At 33.0% G+C, this 17,556-nt stretch overlaps 1 protein-coding gene and 1 long non-coding RNA gene across 2 annotated transcripts in view; both read right to left on the reverse strand.

Moving 5' to 3' along the window:
- LOC109537193 (PDZ domain-containing protein 4) overlaps positions 1-17,556 on the reverse strand; it is a 110,359-nt gene that overhangs the window by 42,600 nt on the left and 50,203 nt on the right. The gene's annotated exons all lie outside the window — the stretch shown is intronic.
- Positions 1,774-2,328, reverse strand: LOC125505752. Its single transcript, XR_007282374.1, has 2 exons — positions 2,188-2,328; positions 1,774-2,123 (listed from the first exon to the last, which is right to left on the reverse strand). It is a non-coding gene; the product is annotated as an uncharacterized LOC125505752 (long non-coding RNA).

Consider the following 17,556-nt stretch of genomic DNA (forward strand, 5'->3'; position numbering starts at 1 on the left):
TTGATACAGTTAAATTTCGCGTTTTCAACAGTTCTTAATAATGTTATACCTTTACCTTAACGTTAACTCTCTATCCCTATTTGATATATATCTTTTTTGTCTTTTCATCTCAAATTCACCATAATTTTTTAGATTATATTGCAATCTCATCCTGGTACAAGTTGCTTGCGCCTCTGCACTCTCCCCAGTTTGTATGAAGCAAACTATCATATCTCAATTTTCATAATTCTCATTTTATTTCGGATTAATTCCGATAAGTGCAATGAAACTCAGAAATATTATATAATATATAATATTTCTGAGTTTTAATATGTAATTTTATAATTTCATTTTAATTTAAATGATAATTTTTCATTACTTTATAAATTAATATATAATTTTTCCATAAAAATCGAGGATCAGACACCGACATCCGTTTTTATCTATCTAGTATAGAAATGAGAGTTTCCATTTAAAAGTGTCCAATTTGGCCCACCCTGTACATATTAATGTGAAGCTCAGCTGAATTCGTAGTTATTGAGATATCGGTATTGACACGAAACAAACTACGAACTGAACAACTAAGTAGGTTGGCTCTCTATTTCAATTGTCAGTTGCAGTGTTATCACGTTAGATTGTCTCTTGACTCAAACAACTAAAATATGATCACGAACTCAGCTGTCAATAATCTCTGATCGAAGCCATGGATATTAATCATTTCTTTGCATTTTGCTGGCGGTTACGCCATACATTGAGAGCACTAATCAATAAACATGATTTGTGAATGTTTGATGTCTGTTTTATTACCCAGCATGTTCTTCTTTAAGGAAGTTCTTGAAATACGCAGAGATCCAATGAAAATGCATTTGGGTCATAAGCCCAGAATATTCAGGTGATAAAGTAGAAAGCAAATGGGCCAACGTAATTAGGCTTTGTGGCCTAAAGCTACAGCCTGAATGCATAAGTTTCGCATTTTTATATTGAAAGGGTACACAGTAAGTGGTTTGCGCGAAAATTGAAAATATTGCAGCGGATTCTTTAAACTTCGTCTAATGAACATTAATATCAATTATTAATATGTACATAATTTCGGAGAATTTTACATAAGGAAGATGTAATTTTTAGAGCTTTCCTTGTAAACATTTCCCAGTTCATATTGGCATACATTGTTATATTTCTCAATAGTAAAGATCTGTTGTAACGGTTGTTCAATATTGAAATCTCGGCAGTTCTGCAAAAGGCAGTTTTCAAAAACCACTTTATAGCTCTTCAGGTCCTCGAAATATGTTAAGTGTGACGCATGACGCATAATAAAAGCTTATGTTTCCAGCCCTGCAAATTTGTACTTGTATGTTTTTTTTGTCAAAGGTGTGAAGTGTTAAAGGGGGAGCACCCACCCCTCTATAGATTTGGCATAGCGGTGCCGGATATAATGTTTGCTCAAATTTCAGAGTAGACATTTTCTTGTCATGCTTGCTTTCATCCAGTGATGTACTCAGGGGAGATCACATTGTAAATTATTGTATGAAATATCAAGGCCCTTTATTGTCGCCCCTGTAAGGCCCCTCCGCGTTTCATATAATCAAAATCTAAATTTGAAGTACCAGTTCGACGCAGTATTCGCACTGGACATAGGTTACATGTCCAACATACATTTACCTCATCAGATCATCAAAACTCGCCGGGATCTTTTAGAAAAACAATTTTTATATCATTATAACCGTATATTGATATATTCGAGACGCGATGAAGGAGAACAGTTTCAATAAAATAAGCCGTTATTTAAAAGAGCACTGAATATAAAAATTTGGTTTTATTTGGTAGGTTGGTTGGTTCGAGCTCCAAAACATAATTTTATAAACACTGAACGTTTTAATAGACATATATCAGTTGTCAAAGCAATAACCCTCTTAAACAAGCACTTTCGCAAAATCTTCAAATAAAAGGGGGCCAATATTCATAAATCAAAAATTGGGGATGGAAGACCCTCATTTAGTCGTGTTTTTTTTGGATGGCAAATCCTGGATACGGCTATGTAGGAGTTCCCCCATTTAATGCAGACAAGAACGGTGCGATGGCATCGTCATGAAGGATTGCATAGCTTTTGCTTCATTAGGTTTCAGGCCGGCGTCGAAAACGCGCAACTGAGGGAATTATCCAGAATTTTCAACATATTCAAAGAGCCATCATGTGGAAAATTCTCCTCACCTCTGACGAGTTAACGCTTTAAAACGATAAGAATATTTGGTTTTTGGAGGCAATTGGTGAATCACATATATAAATTTGCTTCAATAAACTTACATATTTGCCTGCTTCTAAAATCGTTTTTTCAAGATTCACCAGCATTGCTTACCTGAAATCAGAAACAAATGTTAAAATTTACATATATAAAAACAAATATATTTAATTGCGGTAGTAGTTGAATAACATTCAGACATTGTCGCAGTGGGGTTTTGTTGCATTATACACTCCAATAATTCAGTGGTGCAAAGCTGGATTTAGTCGTGTTGTTTTCAAACTATAAATTCCTCTTTGGCTCGGCTCCAGTTTACGCAAAATCAGAACTTGGCTATCTATAGAAGCATACTTAACTTACAATACCCTATTGATTTTAATGGATTTCTTTGTAAACTATTTTTAGACGAATTTAATGCAGAAGTTGTATCCGAAGAAACCCGTTGTCAAACAGTTTCATATAATGGTTTCCAACATGATTTATAAGGTCACTTAAAATTTTAAATTTGAAATAAGTGTTTTAAAGTGTATAAGTTAAAAAGTTTCGATTTTTATTGATGATCGACAATTAAAGATAAAGCATCATTCTTACTTACACCGAAAATTGCTAACTGACTGAAGAGAATTAGGCACACTCCCTTTGCTCCTATTTCTCAGTACAGAAACATTTTATCAAACAACTGAGGACTGAGGTCCAAACTAAAGGTAGTGCCGGTGGAAAGTAATTTGAAATTTAATTAGTAAGAAAAAACGGAAGGATACAAGACCGGAGCGAAATAATAATTAAATTTTAAAGAAATGTTTTGCCGCTCTACCGCAAATATCCTAAATTTAAAAGAGCATTTATGGAGAATTATTTCGTTTCTGAAAAGGGGCTATTATTTATTTTTAAATTTAATTGGTTTTATACATTTGAGATCGTGCCCCTCGTTATTTCGCTGCAATGAATTAGCAAGGGGAGAGACCTTTGCTTGGAATTGTGGATTTCTAATGTGGACAATTATTTTCAGAGCTCACAATTCACCGCTTTGTCGATTTTACCAACCGACCGACTTTCTGATATTTATAGGAGTAACGCAGACCATTTTAGAGATTTATCTATCATTTGAGATTTTAGTAAACTTATTGGAACATCATTATGTACGGTTCAATTCTATGGAGAGAAGACGATAATAATACTTTGTGTATTGAGGTACTAAATATATTCCAATAAATAATTCCCCTTCGTTTTGATAATGTTGTAAATTCATACTAAGGATGCTGCTAATGCCATCTGCTTCGTTAAACATTTAAACTAATGTAATTTGTTGCAGTACTGATATTTTATCAATACTTTCACACCTAAAGATGACTAGAAAATTTGAATCCAACATCTGAATCAATCCTTCCGATATTTAGCAATTAAAATTCCCTGCCTGAATGTTCGTAATTTTGATCTGTTTCAAATTATTTGGACTCAACATCACTCTTGCCCACTCAGCACGATTTACACACTCCTGATTTGGAAAATTAACTTAACATAACAACTCAATTTAACAATGGACGAAAAAAGTAGAACTGAAAATAAGCAGATAGAAGCAATCTATCTGAACAGACGTTTAAGACCCATTTTAGCCATAAAATGAAAATGTATGAGACGACGTATATTTTTTGCGGTGCTCTGTACCCACATCAGAGGTTTATATGTTCTGAAAGCTGATTTAATTACTCATTTCTTTTACCCCATACTGGATCACGAATTACCACTTATCATTTTACGAATTAAAGCCATACAACATAAAAATAATAAGGTGCGTTATGATTTTCGAAGGGTGGATATTAACCAGACCAATTTGCATTTACTTCTAATTAATTAATGAATTCGAGGTAATTACTCGTATATTGAGCTGAAATTGACAGCCAGTGCGCCATTATTGGTTAATTAGCGTGCGTAGTAATTAATATTCGATATCTAAATAGAAAGAGCCATTTGCCCAATGAGTTCTAAATGGCTCTCTTCTCATTATTTTAGAATTTGATTTTATTGACAGTTCATACTATAATTCCTTACATTCCTTACATTGAAGAGTTTCTAAATAGGAAGCTAATAGAATCCAATTAAGTTTCTTGTCTAAATAATATTCTATTAAGTAAGTATTATATTTGAGTAGATTCGATTTTTGAGTCCGATAATATTCCACATTCAGAACAAACTTCCGGTATTTAATTTTAACCTTGTACTTAAAAACTACTTTCCATAAAACGGAGAAGTTCCTCGAAGCTCAAGGCAGTCGTTTCTGAATAGAGACCAAAAGTCATTAAGCCAGATTAGGAAGTGAGGGGAAAGAAGATTGAAATATAATTCTGAACTGCGATACTGTTGGGGTTAAAGCTAACATTAATATTTATATAATTTCGTTTTCGTCGATTTCAGAAAGGGTGATTTATTTAATCTAACCGCAAAGTGCTCCCCTAATTGACCTGGAGTTCCGCAATCCTTTCAATACTGAACAAATATTTGTCTAAAACCTTACCTTTTGCTGAGTACTTTACGTGAAGTACATTAACTGGCATTTTAGTGTTGCTGCTAACACATTTATCATAAATGTTAAAAATAATCCAAATCAAAAGATTTACTATAAATGAGAAATTCTAATTAAAAACTGTACATTAACACCACGCAGTTTCATACCTCGACCTAGTTAAATAAATAGGAGTTTGTGTGTTTCTAAACATTTTTCCGTAGGCGGAAAATTAAATGCAAAGAGACTTTTCACTTTCAGGTAAAGTTTCTATTAAAGCACGACACCGGAACGTTTTTATTGAACATGCTAAAAACTGCTTTGACACGGTGGCTTAACACTTGAAAAAAAAACATACATCTCTTAAAATTTTAATGGGCAAACATTAATAACCTTGATCTGACTTGAATTATTCATTTACCAAGCGAAATATCATTTTTCGCTGCCTCCAGCAAAGTGTTTTGGCAATTATTGCAACAGTCACTTTTTCATATATTTCCATTCAGTATTCAGAACGAATGAATTTACATCCGTTTTTCTTTCATGCCAACGTCAGCATCTCCTAATTATGTATGCACACTTTTTCAGTCGATTTCCTTCATCAAATCACACAGTTTCAAAGAAAAAAGGCAACTTTACAAAGAATAAAAGTTGGTGCCATTTATTCCAGTTCATCTACACAGAGCAATCTTCAGTTGATTTATTTCTATGAAGGTTGGTTAAATTTTAATAAAACTGATTATTATTAAACAAGGTGAGAAACACAGCAATATTTTAATCCTTTCAGTAATCGACATTTAGTCGAAACACTGTTTCTTTGTATATAAAACAAAGTATTTTATGTTCTAATAAGTATGTCTTAATATGTTTTAGCCAATGCTAAAAATATTTTTAATCGTCTTATTTGCACATTTTTGATGGATTATGTAGGTTTCTTCATAATCCATCAAAAATTAAGTTCAGGCTTAAAAGTGTTACTTTTTTAGACGTCCGCAGATATGGACATTAATTAAGCGTTAAAGCAACTTTTTCTTTTAGATTGCTCCCAACGACTGCTAATATGATTTTATATTAGTAGTCGTTGATTATTCCGCATTTTTTATCATAACAACTGTATACCGATTAATGGAATCTGCCTGAACATCGGTCCTTACCTGCTTTCTCACTCCGAATTCGATCTTTTTAGTCAGCTATTTACGTCTTCGCTTTCGAATATTGTGTTCATTTGATGCACAGTCTAACTAACGATTTTTTTTTCTTGCAACACAGTCAAAGTTTCTGCTATATATATTGGATTCTCCCTGTCCGTCATCACGTTTACAACCCAATAATAATAATATTTTGCAACGCAAAACTATAAAACGTGTTAATTAAAAATGTGATGCAAATATTAAAATATTCAAAGCAAGTTTCTAATTAATTTGAAGCTGCAAACTGCGTTTGATGACACTTAACTAATACAAGAGGTACCTTATTAAATTTGCATTAAAAAAAGTTTAGCACATTTTGCAAGAAAAATTACTTGAACATTCATAGCGAAATTTAAACCAATATCCGGGACCTTCTTTAAATTAAATTTAAGTAACCCGAGAGAAGGCGGAAATATTTTCCACTATGGCAAAATGCCTGTCAAAGGACAAGTGAAAATTTGCCGCTCTCCGAGTTAATTGCATTATCCTAGAGCATTTAAAAACATTTTGTCAATTAAAACGGTTCGCAGCTTCTATCCAACCGGCAACCAGGATTCTTAATTAAATTTTTTAAAAGCCACCTATTAGGTTGCTCCATATGCCTAGTTAGCTTAAAAAGAAGCTCACAGGCATGTGTCTACTCTACATTCCCTGGTGTGCATTTTTCGCTTAATAATTTCAGCCAGTTAGTGAGGGTTAAAGCTAGCAATATGTTAAGAGCACTACAATTTTTCAAATTAGCATTCCCATTCATACTCGGGTAACTAATATATGTTATTGTAACATTTACATCCATTACGAACGAAAATCTTTAGAAGTAGTTAATTGGTTCTTTTTATAGATCGCAAGAATATTACAGAGACTCTACTTTCAATGTTTTTCTTCGATTTATATAATATGAACTTCACCATTGCAAAATTAACGTGACGTTAGAACAATTTGACAAATTACCATTCCTAAAACAATGATGATTTTATGTTATTTCATATTATTTCTATATGTATATAAACTGACAGCACCCAAATAGATCGTCATGAAAATTTAAAAAAATGCAATTGTAATTAATTGCAAGTTTAGCATTAATTAATGGCAAAAATAGTCTGCAACTGAAAACAACACATTGAATTTTTATTAATGGTATGGAAAGTTAATACGTGAACTGTTCCAAGATTGTCATTTTGAATAAAGCACAATGCATGACTTTCAATTTGTTGCAAATATTATTCATCACAAAGGAATGATTCCAATATGCCTAAAAATATGCCTTTAAAGCGCACAAGACCGACCGGCGTGTATCAACATAATTAATGATGCATGATTCGAAATGGCAGTTCTGGTTTATATCTTATTCACTCTGAAAGCAAGTCCGCTGAATAATAAGGTTTGGGGTAATTTATGTCATTTCACAATATTAAAGTATCGTCCATTTAAATACAGCTGATCGTTAATCTCTTTTAACTTACCGTACTCATATCATACATGCCCTGCTCAATTGGACCGTCAACCATTGAGAATTCAATAACGAACTAGTCTCTTTTGAAGTATCTGCTTAGAACACCGAAAATTTCATAAGAGACAATGATGCAATCTATTTTTCGACCTAGCATATATTATCTTTAAATAATTCCTTGCAGAAAGCGTGCTTGATCCAGACCTCTTGACACAATGTTAGATAAAACCTTTTGTCCTTTTAATCTTTCTAAATGATTGTCGAGCGATATTTTAATTTCTCGCTTCGGATTTTATTGGTCTTAAGTGAACTAAAACGCAATTAAGCATTTCTCGGTAAATGAATTTTTCGTTTTACTAAAAATCCCTCGGTTAAAACAGATTTTAATCAAGACTTTCGTTAATGAAAAACTCATTAATTGAAGAGTAATTTGGGGTAAGTTACTTAACCATTAAAAATAATATGTTTTTGGCACCTGCTTAATATGTGGATAATTAGTGTGGTGAAACCCAATGACTAGTTGATGGTCTTACCATCATCACTATTTTTCTCTTCTGAACCGTATTAAAGCACCAACTGTTCCAAGTGAGTGACACTAATGAACGTGAACAATATGTAGCCCCTGGGAAGGAAATACCATATCTGCAGATCACTCCAGACAAGAACTAAATCACCCTGGACAGAGTAGTCTGATATGAACCAGCTTTAAAATGAAGACCCAGACCACCATAGTGAGACACCCTGTGGTCCTGTTGGGCCATATGGCGCACTTTCGGTGACTCCATTGTTATATTTACATTGTTACGATTTTAAGGGTCGGGCACCCCAAAAGCTCAAGTTCTGCTATTTGCTTTTAAAATTGCCGCCTATTTGACAGCTCTGTCAGATTGTTTATTTAAACCCATCGAGGAAACAAAATATATTAAGTACTTACTGCTGGCGATTTATGAAGTGAACAGCTACGAACATAATTAGTTTTCCGACAAAGGGGTTTGAAAGTATTAAACACCGTTTTGGTTGCCATTGCAATTTAAAGCCTTTCTAAAGCTACACGATAAGTGCCGAAATTATTATGTTCTAGTGTGATAACGTGATAGTTAAGTATAGTTCAGCATGCACTGGGAGCCAAACTAACGCAAATAAATATTAATAAAAAAAATATTTTACTGATAAATAATAATAACAACCAAGTTAAAAACCCATCTTCAATTGAAACAGCTTTTGATAAATAATCTTAACTTAACGTAATTCCTTAAAAAGAATGACCCCAATTTTGTATCACACTGTATTCTTGGCTTTTTAACAACGACAATACAAAATCAATACTGAAACATGTTCCATAACAAAAACCACTCTACACAAATTTTAAAATCGGAAAGGAAATTAGACAAATACAAAATAAACCGACAAATAACCCAATGGAATCGATATGTTCATTTAATACTTACCGACCTATTAGTAAATGTTCTCTTTAAATCATGATAAAATTAATACCAAATTGTTAAGTGTTTTCAATCAAACAAGAAAACCCGTTAAGAATGTCAAAAAATAACCAGAGATATTTCAAAGAATGCCACAAATGTTCATTGCAGACACGTAGCAGATTTATTTTACTCGTTTTAAGGGTTAAATGTCGGAATTCCTTTCAGATTCCTGGATTTTTGAGCTTGCCGTGTTGTTGTAAGGCCCGACTAATCCATTTCTATTTGCGTTTCCCGCTGAACTTCGCGGTTTCTTTATCCTCTTTAATTAGTCACTTTGGACACGCTGAAGTTTGCTATGTTTTTCTCGTAATATAAAAACAAGGTTATTCATAATGTCTTTTAAATAACTTACTAAATAAAAAAGCACTGCCGAATATTAAGGATTTTTCGTTTTTCATAAGTATCATTTTACATTTTACCCTTGCTCTTTATATTTTATAGCCGAAAACATAAAGCAAAACGAACCAAAAATAAGTCTCAAGGATTTCCGCAATGACTGCCAACTTCCCTTCGGCGAACTCTGAATTTTTCCTCAATTTTTTGTGTATAAGATCATAATCGAATTACGAACCTACGGCGCTTTAAGAGCGTCGAAATTTATGCTCGGAAGTTCAGTTAAAAGTTTCAAATGGTACAAGATAAAAGTACACCTCCTTTATTATGTATTACTTTGAGTGGCATGGCTTTAACGGCCTGCATGTACTGTGCAGTTTTCCTAGGAAAACTGGTAATGACTTCTGGTTGTCCCCTTAAATAATGAAGACGGGCAAACTTTATTAATGATGTTGGCAGTGCGAAACAAATAAAATTCCTATACAATCTTCGAACCATGAAATTGAAAGCGGAGTAATATATATTCTTATTATGCGAATTACCCAATAATTATACTAATAATGAAAGCAAATCCCGTGCTTTTTAATATGGTAGTCCATGTAGGCCCAATAAAATTACTCCACCGTCACGTTTGAAACGGTAGACAGATATCGAAGCATGCTCGACATGCTCTTTGATTTTTCGGAACAGGAAATTGGACTCTATTTTGTCGACAAAAGGTGTTAAGTCGATTTTGATTTATTGTGGAGCTTTGCCTCAAACCCTATGAAAAATTGAACGTATCCGAATTCACTGATTTATCGAAAATCATTCGTTTTGTTCAGAGCAATTTAATTGTTATTGATAAGATTTTATGCAGTTATAAAGCGTGTTCCGTAAATATGTTAAAATATTTTAACAACGTGTTCTTTTAGTCATTTTGGAATGGGGTGTTCCTGAGAATTTTTTTAATTTAGGTCTCATTGTTGAGATATTTTATATCCAAAATGACGGAAAATATTAGTTTTTGATGTTTTTCTTTAAAACGGTTAAACATAGAAAGCATTTTGTCGTTCAGTTTAATTTTATACAGGGTAGAAATGTGAAACCCTTAATTTCGTTTTGTTCCGAACTTCAGCTTTGTTCTGTGAACTGTGTGCACTGATACTTTTATCAACGTAATATTTTTAATTACTAAAAGTTATTTACCAACTTTCTTTTATCGCTTATTGTTTTTTTCTAAAACCACTAGTTTGACCGCAAAAAAAATAAAGTCGTTTCCTTTGCCGTTCTCAAAATGTGTAAGTAACTAAGTGACTTTTTTTATTTAATAACGGTCGAATACAAAAAGTTCAATAAACAGAGGAGGCTGTGTCTGTGACAGTTAAATGTCGTCTAGTTTTCATTGTCAAAGATTTGGCAGCTGCTGACAGCTGACAGTGTTAAACTTAAGTAAGTTTAGTTGGTTGATTTCTTTGTTGCATTCGTTTTTATGTTAGACATAAAATATGAATAACAGCAATAATTATTATAATAATGAAGAATATAATATGCGTTTGATATACGGAAAATGTCATGACAACGCTCTTCAAGCAGCAAAACTCTACGCAGGAAGATTTCCTAATCGTCGAGTTCCTAGCCATCCAACTTTACCAATAATAATTTAAGATTACGAGCCGCGGGAACATTTACCCGTCAACGAAATGAAGGTAGAAGGTATGCAATTAGCATTCGACAAGAAAGTGTCCGTTTTGGATTATTTTGATAACAATTCAAGAGCATCTATCCGGGAATGATCAAGACATTTTAATATGTCTGCTAGTAGTATTTGGCGCATTTTATCAAAAAAACGGCTTGCATTCTTTCCACTTTAAAAGAGGACAAGAGTTATTATAACAGATCATCAGAAATTCTAGGCAATCGTAATGAAAACTCTCAATTCGCCCGGCAAATACTGTTCACCGATGAAGCTTTATTTACAAGAATAGGCGTTTTTTTTTAATTACCATATATGCACGAATAGTGTGCCGAAAATCTGAATTCGGTCTTGACAAAATACCAACATTCGTTTTCTCTCAACCTCTGGGCTGGAATAGTACGAGATTTTTTAATAGGATCGCGGATTTTATTTAGACGCTTAGGAGGAGCTGGGTACTTGCAGCTTTTTTATACAACAATCTTTTTGAGTTATTGGAAGATTTGCCTCTCCAACGACGACAACAAATGTGGCATATGCACATTTTTTTTTTGCAGGTCTTGGATAAACTTTCCAGGCCGTTGGATTGGAAGAGGTCAAGAAGCTCCTATAACTGGCCTCCTAAACCTCCCGATCTAAATGCGCTTGATTTTTACTTCTGGGGCAATCGAAGATCTTCAGGAAAGTAAAATTACAAAATTTCTTACGAAATAAGATATTTTAAAATATGCATTTAGTGCATACTGAATGGTCTGTAAATTTTAATTTCATTAAAAGACTGCAATTATGCCAAGAATGTCAAACTGACCATTTTGAACAGCTGCTAAGTTGACATTAGAACGGTTATTTAATTTTGTTTGTTTGTATCGTTGCGCATATTGATACCATGTTATTATTTAAGTAAAATTTATTAAAACTCCATAATTGTAATCTGAACCAAAATACACAATGTCGAAAAAAATTTTATGTTGTTTGTAATTAACTAATAAAGCGTACCAAAATTGTTATGTGAAAACGTCATCAGATTTACAAAAATTAACTTAATTACTTACACATTGTGAGAACGGCAAATAAAACGATTTTATTTTTTGCGAGCAAACTAATGGTATTAGGAAAAAACAATAAGATATAAAAAATTTAGTCAATAACGTGTTGTCATTTAAAAAATTATGTTGATAAAAGATTGAGTGCACGCAAAAAAATTCTGAACAAAACAAAAGTAAGGGTTCCACATTTTTACCCTGTACAAAAGTAATCTGAACCACAAAAGACTACCATAACATAGTTATTTTAACATGTTTACGGAACTCTGTATAGAAGCAAACGGAAAAACCAAAAAGGTTAATGCTGTCGCTGCACGTATAACAAATCCAATTTGAACTTCAAGTACATAAAAACACATCTTTCAGACACAAAACTTTTCAGACTTTATCTTCAAGAAAACGATCCAACTTCAACTTGTAGCACAATATGTAACTCCTGTCATATGCCTTACGCTCATCTGAAAACATCACTAGGGGTGAATCGATATTTGATAGATACTCCAAGAAATCCTTAGTGTACTGTCGCTTGTAAATTTTCACATAGTTTTCAGGATCGCATAAGAAAAGTGGTTTAACTCTGCTGAATTTATTTTGCACTACACTCGAAAATTTGATGTACATTTTCACATACTTCTAAAGGACCACGTTGAGTAGTTTAAAATGCTCAGGACTTGCTTATTTGGTAACAAGTCGGTGTTTTGTTTGTACTTTCCAACCCTCGCTGAATGAACCCTTTCCTTTAAATTAAGCCTTTTGCAGCTTGGACAATTTACGGGCCCTCTTCATCACACTCGTTGGGTTTCGGGTACATTTGTCACAACCAATCAATAATCTGCAATATGAAATAACTTTCCTAGAGTAACAGCTGTTGCAGTGTTCAGGAGTGCAACTTGTCTAAATGATGTTAAACTGATTTTTTTTTTCATCATTTATTAAAGGTTAATCGAATTTTCTCCGCTACTAAGCGATGCGGTTGAGCCAAATCAGCTTTCGACTGCAGTACTCCACATAAATGTCAGAATAAAAACAGAAAATGCCATAAAGTTCGTCACTTGGCGCACTTCAAAGAGTAATCAAAAGTGAACACGAAATCGATATAGACTAACTACCAGCATTCCTATGTAGTTGCCGACTGATTTGGAGTCTAAATTATCTGGTTTGACGTCGTTTGAAAATGCATTAATTCTCAAACTACCAAATGATTTTGTACGAAAACGTAATGTCCTTTGGCTCATTGCATCATTTCTTCAAAGATTATAATTTGACGGGTTGGGAAATTGTACTTTGTCAATTTGAGCACGAATATTAATTTATATTAACGGCCAATTAATTGATGCGATTGTTAATTTGCGCTCGATGGGTCGTTCCAATTTCCTACCGCCCAACATGAAATGTACTCTTGCATTTATGCATGTAGTGTACACGGCAACCTTGCATAATTGCTGATTAATATTTATATGAATAAATGCAACATGGAACAAATTCGCTTATTCAGCATTTGTTTCAATCTCAGCAAATATTCTTACAAATGATGAATTATCAACAAATGAAGTTTAGCTACTTAACGTTGGCAATGATACATACAATAAAATCCATTCACGAAACTGTAATACAAACCGAATATTGTACAAAAAGTAGAAAGAATAGAGCAATCTAATAAACCAAAGTGAAACAGTGATGTAAGAAAAGATGATAAAACTATATCGCGAAATGACATAATAGAATCGAAGCCTCTTTCGTATTGAGCTATTCTCGAAGCGAATTTCATTATTCGTTTTCACAAGGGTTAATCTTCTTTCTATGAAAATGAAAAATAGATACAGTAATTAAATTTTTCAATTTTAAAATATTTACGAAGATGGGGACGGCAATCACAGCCTTTTATAAAGGAGTATTAATTACACACCGTTCAAGTTTTAATGCATTTCGATTGGGTTTTTCTAGGCCACTGAACTCTGTTGCGAGATTTCGAACGCAATTTAAGACAGATTCGCTTTTTCTGTACTATTTCAATTTTACTGTTAATACTTAATATACAAAACACTTTCTTTTTCCAGAACCTGTCATTTTCTGAACTCCAAACATATTATTTATCAGAGTAAAGTGTATACCTTAAATGGATTCAAAAAGTTTCAAAACTAATAAAGAATTGGTGAATGTTAGAGTACTTTTATAGCGCGCCTGACACTTCTTCGGGAAGAGCTAACGTATGGCAGGTCATTTTAAGTTTGCTATGCACAACACTCAGCAATTTTCCTTTAAGGAAGATAAATGTATCTAATTTCTGGAAAACTTTCTCACATCCAGCTCAAAGTAAACATGGTGACATTTCCGATGGAACATAAATTCTATCGTTTGTTGCATTACGTTGAAGAGAATGCTTTTATTTTATCTGCTTACCGTCTATGCTCATTTCTGTATGGATTTCCGAAAACTTTTATCGGGATATTCGGAGCCTTCGTTCTAATGTGTTTTAGGCGTCCATACATTAAACAGATTCGCATAAAATCCATTTGGTTAAATATAGAGCGTTCTCCTTCAAGTATCCATAGCTGCAAGTTGTAAATTTATGGAAAATATAATGCGCAGAACGCAGAAAAATATATAAATGTTCTATCAAAGGTAGAAAGACCGAATAGTCGATAGCTTTTCCTGAATAACGATGTTATATTATTAATAAAATATGTTCTATCAAGATATTAACAGCATTAAGCTACTCCTTTAAGACTAAATATTTTTTGAATCTAAAATATCTGTTCTACTGAACAGAAGTTATCTTTTTAAAATTACATGATTGAAAACGCACCAATGTATAAAAATGTAGTAAAATCACGTTCGGACTAACTGACCAACTATTAATAAAATGGTCAACCATTAATGCTAATTAGGATAAATGCATAAGGACAAATTGTTGACAAACCATTCAAGAGATGCATTTGGCTGCCAATAGATAATTAAATGATCAAAAAACTTAAAACTAACTGCAAGAAATGCATCTATCAATTTGAAAAGCATTTATGTCCGGACATAATTTTATAAAAGAAAGTTCTTATGGGTTTGTAAATAGACTTTACTGCGCGAGTAAAATATATTGACACTTTTAGCAGCGTTTTATTGTCCCCTTGAAATAACTAGAATATCTAGCGGATTTACTGCTAACACGAAATTGTTTTGAAATTGCTTGTATGTCCATCATTAGTGTGTTCAATTAAACCGGAAAATAATTTTGTCAAGAGGTCGAAATATAATGTGCAGTTTGTATGGAAGTTCACTGAATCTTAACTTATTATGTGAGGTAGTTTGATGCTCTTAATAATTAAAAATTTAATTAGGTTGAAACGCTCACTATCCGACCATTTCAAACGAAAACATTGGATAATTTATGTAGTTGCAAAATAACTTATCGGGCAATAAAAAAAATATTGTTTTGCTTCTGACCGACTAATTTAGTTGAGTTGAAATTGCCTTTACGATTTTCTGTTATTGCAATATCAATTGCTATAATGAAGTGGTATTACATATTTAACCGCACTCAATTTGCATAATTACGTATCAATGAAATATTAATATTATATTAGCGCGGGTTAATAAAACGAAAACAAAGCTATGCCTGTTATATCTCAACAGATTTACATATTTACAAATAGCGTAATTAATTCGATAAATCTTACAAAAATACAGATAAGCTGATTCCGAAAACGATGTATATTTATTTATTCTGAGTGTTCGACGCATATAAATGTATGCGTGGTTTGATGAGCTTCGGGAATTAGGTAAACAAATAGTAGATGCTTTTGCTTCTTTACCCTTGGCAGTTTGCCAATCAAATCAGATAGTAAATTTAGTACGAAAGCAGGAACCAGTTAACTAGGATTCTTATAGGTAAATCTACTGGCTGTTAAATGGAAAAAAGCGTTACACATGTCCATTTACTGCAAATAGGGAATTTGCTTATGAACACCCAACTGTTTATGAAATAATCGGTTTTACGTTCATGATAATAAAAGCGCTATCTAGTTTGTAGAAAACAAAAAGACATTCTCACAAATATCAAACTATGTTTTAGCAGTGCACCTGTGAATAGCATTGCCAGCAAATAAAAATAAATGCCCGAAGGTATGTAAAACTCTCGGTAAAACTTGAACATATCACGTGTTATAGAAAAGCACATGGGACACATATTTAGAGCCTCATTTAGGGGTTTTAAATTACCGCATTTGGTATTCAGTCGCATTGTCGCTTAAAACGTGCTGTTGGCACCTTTGTTTCGAAAAATAATTAAAACGTCTACCTTACGATTTTGTAAGCACTGCTTCATACGGCAAATGCAGGTATAAACAATACTTGGTCCGCACTTATGGATATGTGAAAAATACTCTGCAATTAGTTGAGATGTTATGTTCCAATACTGTATTACCCATTCGCCTTTGAATACAATTATTTTCAGTTTAAAATTAACACTTCTACAGAGTGGAAGATTTAATTAAATGAGACACACATTGATGAAATGAAGTGTAATTTTTTCGTGCCACTTTATATGAACCGATCCTAATATCAATTCTGAATAAACGAAGCTAACACCAGCACTTGAATCAACGTTAATTAAACGTGTATTCGAGGCAATGTTTTTTTCGCCCATGATTTATTACACTGAAGCGTATCATTTGAAAATTGAACATGAAATACGTATCATTTTCACTTAGTGTCTAAAACCGTTCACAAAATGAAACGGAAGAGTTATGAAGAGCTTTACTTGACAGGATGTTTTAGGATATTTTTGTTGAAACGGTTTTAGCCTGAAATGAAAATTGTCAAGTTCTATGAAAGTAGAGCCATTGATAAACACAAAAGGATTGGGGACGCTAGGGCACGATGGCTTCCAATGTATACGGGAAATGCCTTTCAGTTATATCAGGGATTTGGAAAATTCGTGTCATTGTGAATTAGGAATTTTAGCTGGCGCTATAGAATCAAATATTATCTAAAATTATTTCCACAGAAACTTTTGTATGATTAATGTGTTTCAAAAGATTTTACGATGTTACTGAATAAACATAATAGCACCTGTAGTTGGGAATCTCTATTGAGCGATTATTTAACTTAAATAATGGACAATATGAACATTTGGATCCATATTATTTTTTATTTAGTAAAAACTAATAACTAAACTGGAAGGAAATAACTATCCTAAATAAATTCCTGAATTATTATCGAAAAAAAGAGAACCAAAGAAAAAATGGCAACAGTTCAGTTCCCCACAAGATAACACTTTATTTAATAATCTTACATCTCAGCTGAGATGTGAGATTAAACAGATAAAGAACGATACCATTGGCGAGTTCCTACGGAAACTTACTAATTATTCTAGTGCAGAATATTCACTATGGAAAACTACTAAAAATCTGAAAAGACCAATCATGCATGCACCCCCAATCATAAATGCAGACGGGAGCTGGCCTAAAAACAATGAGCAAAAAGCCGGAAGATTTGCAGAACACCTTGAGGAAATATTTCAACCTAATGCAGTAGCCCTAACTAATGAAAAGTGTACTTTTCACATTCCGTTTGAACACCTCTTTGAATCTCTGATCAAATGTTAATTTTCACAGAACATAATTATGAATCATTAAATTAATTAAAAACTATTCATATAAAACCAGCTTATA

The sequence above is a fragment of the Dendroctonus ponderosae genome, unplaced genomic scaffold, assembly GCF_020466585.1.
Source record: "Dendroctonus ponderosae isolate FM_Combo_2020 unplaced genomic scaffold, Dpon_F_20191213v2 Dpon_F_20191213_1, whole genome shotgun sequence".
NCBI lineage: Eukaryota > Metazoa > Arthropoda > Insecta > Coleoptera > Curculionidae > Dendroctonus > Dendroctonus ponderosae.